The sequence below is a fragment of the Crinia signifera genome, chromosome 4 (genome assembly GCF_055691185.1).
Source record: "Crinia signifera chromosome 4, ASM5569118v1, whole genome shotgun sequence".
NCBI lineage: Eukaryota > Metazoa > Chordata > Amphibia > Anura > Myobatrachidae > Crinia > Crinia signifera.
The window spans coordinates 16077094-16087059 of NC_139220.1; the positions used below are offsets into that span (position 1 = coordinate 16077094).

At 41.5% G+C, this 9966-nt stretch overlaps 1 protein-coding gene across 1 annotated transcript in view; it reads right to left on the minus strand.

The window, feature by feature from the left end:
• The window catches only part of DENND2A (DENN domain containing 2A), a 77602-nt gene extending 72524 nt beyond the window's left edge, over window positions 1-5078 (minus strand). The window contains exon 1 of the mRNA XM_083181221.1: window positions 4949-5078. The gene's annotated coding sequence lies outside the window, so the exon portion shown is untranslated. The remainder of the gene's footprint in view (window positions 1-4948) is intronic.
• Window positions 5079-9966: the final 4888 nt, after the last annotated feature.

The window sequence follows — 9966 nt, forward strand, 5'->3', positions numbered from 1 at the left end:
AGTGGGACCATCATACCACCATATACAGTGGGACCATCATACCACCATATACAGTGGGACCATCATACCACCATATACAGTAGGACCATTATTCCACTATATACAGTAGGACTATCATACCACCATATACAGCAGGGCCATTCCATCATATACAGCAGGATCATCCTACCACCATATATAGTAGGACTGTCACGCTGCCATATACAGCAGGACCATCATACACCACATACAGGAGGACCATCATACCACCATATACAGTCGGACAATCATATCACCATATATAGTATGTCCATTATACCACCACATACAGTAGGACCACCATACCACCATATACAGTAGGACCATCATACCACCATATACAGTCGGACAATCATATCACCATATATAGTAGGTCCATCATTCCACCATATATAGTAGGACCATCATGCCACCATATACAGTAGGACCATCATAGCACCATACAGAGAAGGACCATGATACTACCATAAACAGTAGGACCATACCACCATATACAGGAGGACCATCATACCACCATATACAGGCGGACCATCATACCACCATATACAGTGGGACCATACCACCATATATAGGAGGACCATCATACCACCATATACAGAAGGACCATCATAGCACCATATAGAGAAGGATCACCATACCGCCATATATAGGAGGACCATCATACCACCATATACAGGAGGACCATCATACCACTATATACAGGAGGACGATCACATCACCATATACAGGAGGACCATCATACCACCATATACAGGAGGACCATCATACCACCATATACAGGAGGCCCATCATACCACCATATACAGAGGGACCATACCACCATATATAGGAGGATCATCCTACCACCATATATATATAGTAGGACTGTCAAGCCACCATATATAGTAGGATCATCATACCACCATATACAGTAGGACCATCATACCACCATATACAGCAGGGCCAATCCATCATATACAGCAGGATCATCCTACCACCATATATAGTAGGACTGTCACGCCGCCATATACAGTAGGACCATTATTCCACTATATACAGTAGGATCATCCTACCACCATATATAGTAGGACTGTCATGGCACCATATATAGGAGGATCATCATACCACCATATACAGTGGGACCATCATGCCACCATATACAGCAGGATAATCCTACCACCATAAATAGTAGGACTATCACGCTGCCATATACAGTAGGACCATCATGCCACCACATACAGTAGGACCATCATGCCACCACATACAGCAGGATCATTATACCACCATATACAGTGTGACCATGTCACCATATTCAGCAGGACCATCATGCCACCACATACAGTAGGACCATCATACACTACATACAGCAGGACCATCATGCCACCACATACAGTAGGACCATCATACCACCACATACAGCAGGATAATCATGCCACCACATACAGTAGGACCATCATACACTACATACAGCAGGACCATCATGCCACCACATACAGTAGAACCATCATACACTACATACAGCAGGACGATCATGCCACCAGATACAGTAGGACCATCATACACTAAATACAGCAGGACCATAATGCCACCACATACAGTAGGACCATCATACACTACATACAGTAGGACCATCATACCACCATATACAGTCGGACAATCATATCACCATATATAGTGGGACCATACCACCATATACAGTAGGACTATCATAAAACCATATACAGGAGGACCATCATACCACCATATACAGTGGGATCATACCACCATATATAGGAGGACCATCATACCACCATATACAGGAGGACCATCATAGCACCATATAGAGGAGGACCACCATACCGCCATATATAGGCGGACCATCATACCACCATATAAAGGAGGACCATCATACCACCATATACAGGAGGACCATCATACCACCATATACAGGAGGACCATCCTACCACTATATACAGGAGGACCATCGCATCACCATATGCAGGAGGACCATCATACCACCATATACAGAGGGACCATACCACCATATATAGGAGGACCATCATACCACCATATACAGCAGCACCATCATACCACCATATACAGTGGGACCATACCACCATATATAGGAGGACCATCACACCACCATATACAGGAGGACCATCATAGCACCATATAGAAAAGGACCACCATACCGCCATATATAGGAGGACCATCATACCACCATATACAGGAGGACCATTATACCACTATATACAGGAGGACGATCACATCACCATATACAGGAGGACCATCATACCACCATATACAGAGGGACCATACCACCATATATAGGAGGACCATCATAGCACCATATAGAGAATGACCATCATACCAGCATATATAGGAGGACCATCATACCACCATATACAGGAGGACCATCACATCACCATATACAGGAGGACCATCATACAACCATGGCAGGACCATTATACTGGACTTTTCCAGCAATCACCCAATTCCTAAATAAAGAGTGTGAGCAACGATAAGGATATAACAGCACTCAGTGTTAGATGCATCTTGTATATGATAATTACAAGGAATTTGTATTTTGTTATTGTTTAGTGACTTACAGAGTACATGTAGTACAGGGTGTTGGGAGCCAATTGACCTACCAGTATATGTTTGGATTGTGGGAGAAAACCAGAGTACCCTGAGGAAACCCACGCAAGTACAGGGAGAATATACAAACTCCGCACAGTTAGGGCCATGGTGGGAATCAAACCCATGACCTCAGCGCTGTGAGGCAGTAATGCTAACCATTACACCATCTGTACAATGGCACAAACCAGGGAAATCTGAGCATCTGTACTGTACATTCCTCTGCTCGCTCCGTCAGAGGCCACAAGTGTCACTCCAGCCGTTAGCTGATGACAATTCACTTAACACGGCCATTATCCAACCAAAACATTTGTTTTTCTCTATATAAAACATTTGGAGACATTATTCTGCATATATTGTACACTGTGTACTATAATATAGTAATGTGACCAAGCTCCGCTTAACACCACGGGAATTGGTATCACTGATATAGCAAACACCCTATTCCCCATTATAATATATTCCTCAATTCCAATGTGACACATAGATAGATATATAGATAGATAGATAGATAGATAGATAGATAGATAGATAGATATACATGAGATAGATAGACATTCATGAGATAGATAGATAGATAGATAGATAGATAGATAGACATTCATGAGATAGATAGATAAATAGACATTTATGAGACAGATAGATAGATAGATAGATAGACATTCACGAGAGAGAGAGAGAGAGAGAGAGAGAGAGATAGATAAACAGATACAAAGATACATAGATAGACGGATAGATAGATAGATGAGATAGATATGATATAGATGGATAGATAGATATGATATAGATAGATAGATAGATAGATGGATAGATATGATATAGATAGATAGATAGATAGTTGATTGATTGATTGATGGATAGATAGATAGATGGATAGATAAATAGATAGTTAGTGAGAGATGATTGATAGATAGATAGATAAATGATAGATATAGATGGATAGATAGATAGATTATATAGATAGATAGATAAATAAATAGACATTCATGAGACAGATAGACAGACAGACAGACAGACAGACAGATGGATAGATGGATAGACTGATAGATAGATACATAGATAGATAGATAGATAGATAGATAGACATGAGATAGATAGATAGATTATATAGATAGATAGATAAATAGACATTCATGAGACAGATAGATAGACAGACAGACAGATGGATAGATGGATAGATAGATACATACATACATAGATAGATAGATAGACGGATAGATAGATAAATGATAGATAGATAGACGGATAGATAGATAAATGATAGACAGACGGATAGATAGATAGATAGATAGATAAATGATAGATAGATAGATATACGGATAGATAGATAAATGATAGACAGACGGATAGATAGATAGATAAATGATAGATAGATGGATAGATAGATAGACAGACAGATGGATAGATAGATGATAGATAGACGGATAGATAGATAAATGATAGACAGACGGATAGATAGATAGATAGATAAATGATAGATAGATAGATAGATAGACAGATAGATAGATAAATGATAGATAGATAGATAAATGATAGACAGACGGATTGATAGATAGATAGATAAATGATAGATAGATAGATAGACGGATAGATAGATAGATAAATGAATAGATAGATAATTGATAGATAGATAGATAGATACAGTAGATAGATAGACAGACAGATGGAAAGATAGATTGATAGATAGATAGATACATACATACATAGATAGATAGATAGATATATAGACAGACAGACAGACGGATAGATAGATAGATAGATAGATAGACAGATAGATAGATAGATAAATGATAGACAGACAGATAGATAGATAGATAGATAAATGATAGATAGACAGACGGATAGATAGATAGATTGATAGATAAATGATAGATAGATAGATAGATAAATGATAGATAGACAGATAGATAGATACAGTAGATAGATAGACAGACGGATAGATGGATAGATGGATAGATAGATAGATAAATGATAGACAGACGGATAGATAGATAAATGATAGATAGATAGACGGATAGATAGATAAATGATAGATGGATAGAAAGACGGATAGATAGATAGATGGATAGACGGATAGATAGATAGATAGACAGACAGATGTGCTGATATCCCAATAGAACACATATGACCTAAGCAGTGAAGATTCTCCCCAGTTCTCTCTTTGGACACAATGCTCCTGACGAGTTATCCCAACATCCCGGAAAGTTCCCCAGCCCTTTCTGTGGCGTTTCTCCTCCACAAGGAGACGGCCGGCTGCATGCAGATTTGCTTATTTTGCCATCTCCCTTCATATAAAGCACACATGCATACATGTATAATGGTAAGAAGCAAATACCTTTTCTATAACCCAGGGAGCAGCCTCATTCTCTTCCTCCCTCATCTTGTGTAACTTGAGAATGGAGCAGGGATTGGAATAAGGAGCATCTGGATCCATGCAAACCCCCCCTCCCTCCCGCCCTCCTCCCCGCTTTTGTTAAACTTCCAAATCCTCTTTAAAAAAAAAAAAAAAACTTTTGCCTTCTTCTCCCAATGAGTTTCCAATCCTAAATGCAAGAAGCCGGCAGGCTCCCTACCCTTCCCCAGCTATCTCCCCCTCCTCCATACATCCTGTACCCTTATTTCCCTGTTGATAATGGGATTTTTTGTGTGTGTGATTGCTGGAAATTCTTTTACTCTCTCTCTCTCTCCCTCTTCTTCCTCCTCCTCCTCCTCTTCCCTCTACGCTATTCCCACCCGTGCAGGCCTGACACAGTCTTCATCTGCAGCTGGCTGGGGAAAGGTTCGATCTCCATGACAACCTGTAGCCCTGAATACAGGATGGGCCTATACAGTGGGGGATAGGGTTAGGGCTCACAGATTTTAACTCTTTTATTCTGGCTCCGGTATCACGCAATCAAGGTCAACCTCGTCAGAAAGGGCTAATTGCAATTATTTTAACCTCTGTCCGCCACTTTACGGGACACCTTCGTGATGAACCGGCGCAACGCGACATGAATTTGTTGTTGTTTTATAGAAATAAAGGGCGTTCTAATTCTGAATTGCAATTATTTGTAACTATTATTATTATGGTTTATTTATAAGGCGCCACAAGGGTTCCGCAGCGCCTAACAGTACATAAATGAGCAAAAACAAGAAAACAACAAGGTACCGTAAAAAGCTATTTAGGACAAGTGCATGGTAATAAAAAGATGGATCCATCGGGGGACAGGACACTAAAATAATTATTATTTCGTCTGCTGATCCAGTCTGCCAATCCCTCCATTGGTTGCCTGTATCTTACCCTATTCAATATATAACACTTCTACTCGCATATAAAGTGGGGGCAGTACGGATGGTGCAATTGTTAGCATTACTGCCTCACAACACTGAGTTCATGGGTTCGATTCCCACCATGACCCTAACTGTGCAGAGTTTGTATATTCTTCCCGTACTTGCGTGGGTTTCCGGTTTCCTCCAACAATTCAAAAATATACTGGTAGGCTAATTGTCTCCCAAAAAATTAACCCTAGAATGTCTGTGCGTGTACATGTGATAAGGAATATAGATGGTAAGATTCTCTATTAGCCTCCAAACTTTCAAGCGTTCCCTGAAAACGCACCTCTTCAGGCAAGCCTATCATATTTAAGTACCACACGGATAACCCTCTGAGGCACTTCTGTATTATATAGCTTCCCTTCTGGACTTGTAACTTGGTGGGACTACTATGCTATTACTGGTGCCTGTCCTTGTGTTTCCCTTCTATGTCCCTATAGATTGTAAGCTTGCAGCAGGGCCCTCCTAACTCTAAGTCTGTCTGTTGTTACCCAGTTTGTTCTATCACTGTCTACTATTGTAAAGCGCAACGGAATCTGCTGCGCTATATAAGACACTGTAACGGAATCTGCTGCGCTATATAAGAAACTGTAACGGAATCTACCTGTAACGGAATCTGCTGCACTATATAAGACACTGTAACGGAATCTACCTGTAACGGAATCTGCTGCGCTATATAAGTAACTGTAACGGAATCTGCTGCCACTATATAAGACACTGTAACGGAATCTACCTGTAACGGAATCTGCTGCGATATATAAGTAACTGTAACGGAATCTGCTGCCACTATATAAGACACTGTAACGGAATCTGCTGCGCTATATAAGACACTGTAACCGTATCTTCTGCGCTATATAAGACACTGTAACGGAATCTGCTGCGCTATATAAGACACTGTATCGGAATCTGCTGTGCTATATAAGAAACTGTAACGGAATCTGCTGCGCTATATAAGACAGTGTAACGGAATTTGCTGCGCTATATAAGACACTGTAACGGGATCTGCTGCACTATATAAGACACTGTAACGGGATCTGCTGTGCTATATAAGACACTGTAACGGGATCTGCTGCACTATATAAGAAACTGTAAAGGAATGTGCTGCGCTATATAAGACACTGTAACGGGATCTGCTGCGCTATATAAGACACTGTAACGGGATCTGCTGTGCTATATAAGACACTGTAACGGAATCTGCTGCGCTATATAAGTCACTGTAACGGAATCTGCTGCCACTATATAAGACACTATAACGGAATCTGCTGCGCTATATAAGACACTGTAATGGAATCTGCTGCGCTATATAAGACACTGTAACGGAATCTGCTGCGCTATATAAGTAACTGTAACAGAATCTGCTGTCACTATATAAGACACTGTAACGGGATCTGCTGCGCTATATAAGACACTGTAACGGAATCTGCTGCGCTATATAAGACACTGTAACGGAATCTGCAGCACTATATAAGACACTGTAACGGGATCTGCTGCGCTATATAAGACACTGTAACGGAATCTACCTGTAACGGAATCTGTTGCGCTATATAAGACACTGTAACGGAATCTGCTGCCACTATATAAGACACTGTAACGGAATCTGCTGCGCTATATAAGACACTGTAACGGAATCTGCTGCACTATATAAGACACTGTAACGGAATCTGCTGCGCTATATAAGACACTGTAACGGAATCTACTTGTAACGGAATCTGCTGCGCTATATAAGACACTGTAACGGAATCTGCTGCCACTATATAAGACACTGTAACGGAATCTACCTGTAACGGAATCTGCTGCGCTATAAGACACTGTAACGGAATCTGCTGCGCTATATAAGACACTGTAACGGAATCTGCTGCGCTATATAAGACACTGTAACGGAATCTGCTGCGCTATATAAGACACTGTAAAGGAGTCTGCTGCGCTATATAAGACACTGTAACGGAATCTGCTGCGCTACATAAGACGCTGTAACGGAATCTGCTGCCACTATATAAGACACTGTAACGGAATCTGCTGTGCTATATAAGTAACTGTAACGGAATCTGCTGCGTTATATAAGACACTGTAACAGGATCTGCTGCGCTATATAAGACACTGTAACGGGATCTGCTGCGCTATATTAGACACTGTAACGGGATCTGCTGCGCTATATAAGACACTGTAATGGAATATGCTGCGCTATATAAGACACTGTAACGGAATCTGCTGCGCTATATAAGACACTGTAACGGAATCTGCTGCCACTATATAAGACACTGTAACGGAATCTGCTGCGCTATATAAGTAACTGTAACGGAATCTGCTGCGCTATATAAGACACTGTAACGGGATCTGCTGCGCTATATAAGACACTGTAACGGGATCTGCTGCGCAATATAAGACACTAACGGAATCTGCTACGCTATATAAGACACTGTAACGGAATCTGCTGCGCTATATAAGTAACTGTAACGGAATCTGCTGCGCTATATAAGACACTGTAACGGGATCTGCTGCGCTATATAAGACACTGTAACGGAATCTGCTGCGCTATATAAGACACTGTAACGGAATCTGCTGCGCTATATAAGACACTGTAACGGAGTCTGCTGCGCTATATAAGACACTGTAACGGAATCTGCTGCGCTATATAAGACACTGTAACGGAATCTGCTGCCACTATATAAGACACTGTAACGGAATCTGCTGCGCTATATAAGTAACTGTAACGGAATCTGCTGCGCTATATAAGACACTGTAACAGGATCTGCTGCGCTATATAAGACACTGTAACGGGATCTGCTGCGCTATATAAGACACTGTAACGGGATCTGCTGCGCTATATAAGACACTGTAACGGAATCTGCTGCCACTATATAAGACACTGTAACGGAATCTGCTGTGCTATATAAGACACTGTAACGGAATCTGCTGCGCTACATAAGACACTGTAACGGAATCTGCTGCGCTACATAAGACACTGTAACGGAATCTACCTGTAGCGGAATCTGCTGCGCAATATAAGACACTGTAACGGAATCTGCTGCCACTATATAAGACACTGTAACGGAATCTGCTGCGCTATATAAGTAACTGTAACGGAATCTGCTGCGCTATATAAGAAACTGTAATGGAATCTGCTGCGCTATATAAGACACTGTAACGGAATCTGCTGCGCTATATAAGTAACTGTAACGGAATCTGCTGCGCTATATAAGAAACTGTAATGGAATCTGCTGCGCTATATAAGACGCTGTAACGGAATCTGCTGCGCTATATAAGACACTGTAAATAAATAATAAATAAATGATGGTGCCTATGCACTTGACTGATCGGATGCGATCGCTCAAGTCAGCAGAGCTGGCGGCAGAATAAAAAAAAAAAAAAACATTTTAATAGACTGGACGGCTCTCTGATTGGCTGAGCTCTCTCAGCCAATCAGAGGAAAGCCCAGTCTTTGAAAAGTTTTTTCTTTAATTCTGCCGCTCACCGCCAGCTCTGCTGACTACCGCCGCCCGTTAGTCTCCCTGTCACTCGCCACCAGCCCTAACTGCTGCCCGCCGCCATCTCCGCTACACCCTCCGCCCGCCCCGCTGACTTCCGCCATCGCAGATTGCATTGCGAGCAATCCATGTGGTTAAAATGCACATGTGATTGCCATGCAATGCTGTGGATATTATTTGCAGTACATAATATCTGGCGACACGAGATTCATCCAGCAGGCTCGTGCATCGCGGTGGGTGACACACGGGATCCATGTGATTTGTTGTGGCGATTTAACGAAATTGTATGGATCACATGCCGTATCTCACAAGTGTATGGGCAAAATTAGGGTGGCAGAGACTTTGGGTTTAGGTGTCGTTAAACGGAGAAAGGAGTAAAAAATGTATATGCAGTATTCTAAGAGAGGAAAAAGCACATGAGAAGAAAGGGCCCTGCTCGTGAGACATTCTAAAGTTTGTTTAGTTTGTTATTTTGTTTATGAAAATAGCTAAAAGGGTTTAATTTCACCAGCAGTAAGGCCTGTGACCAGGATGTAGCCCATCGATGGATTTGTAC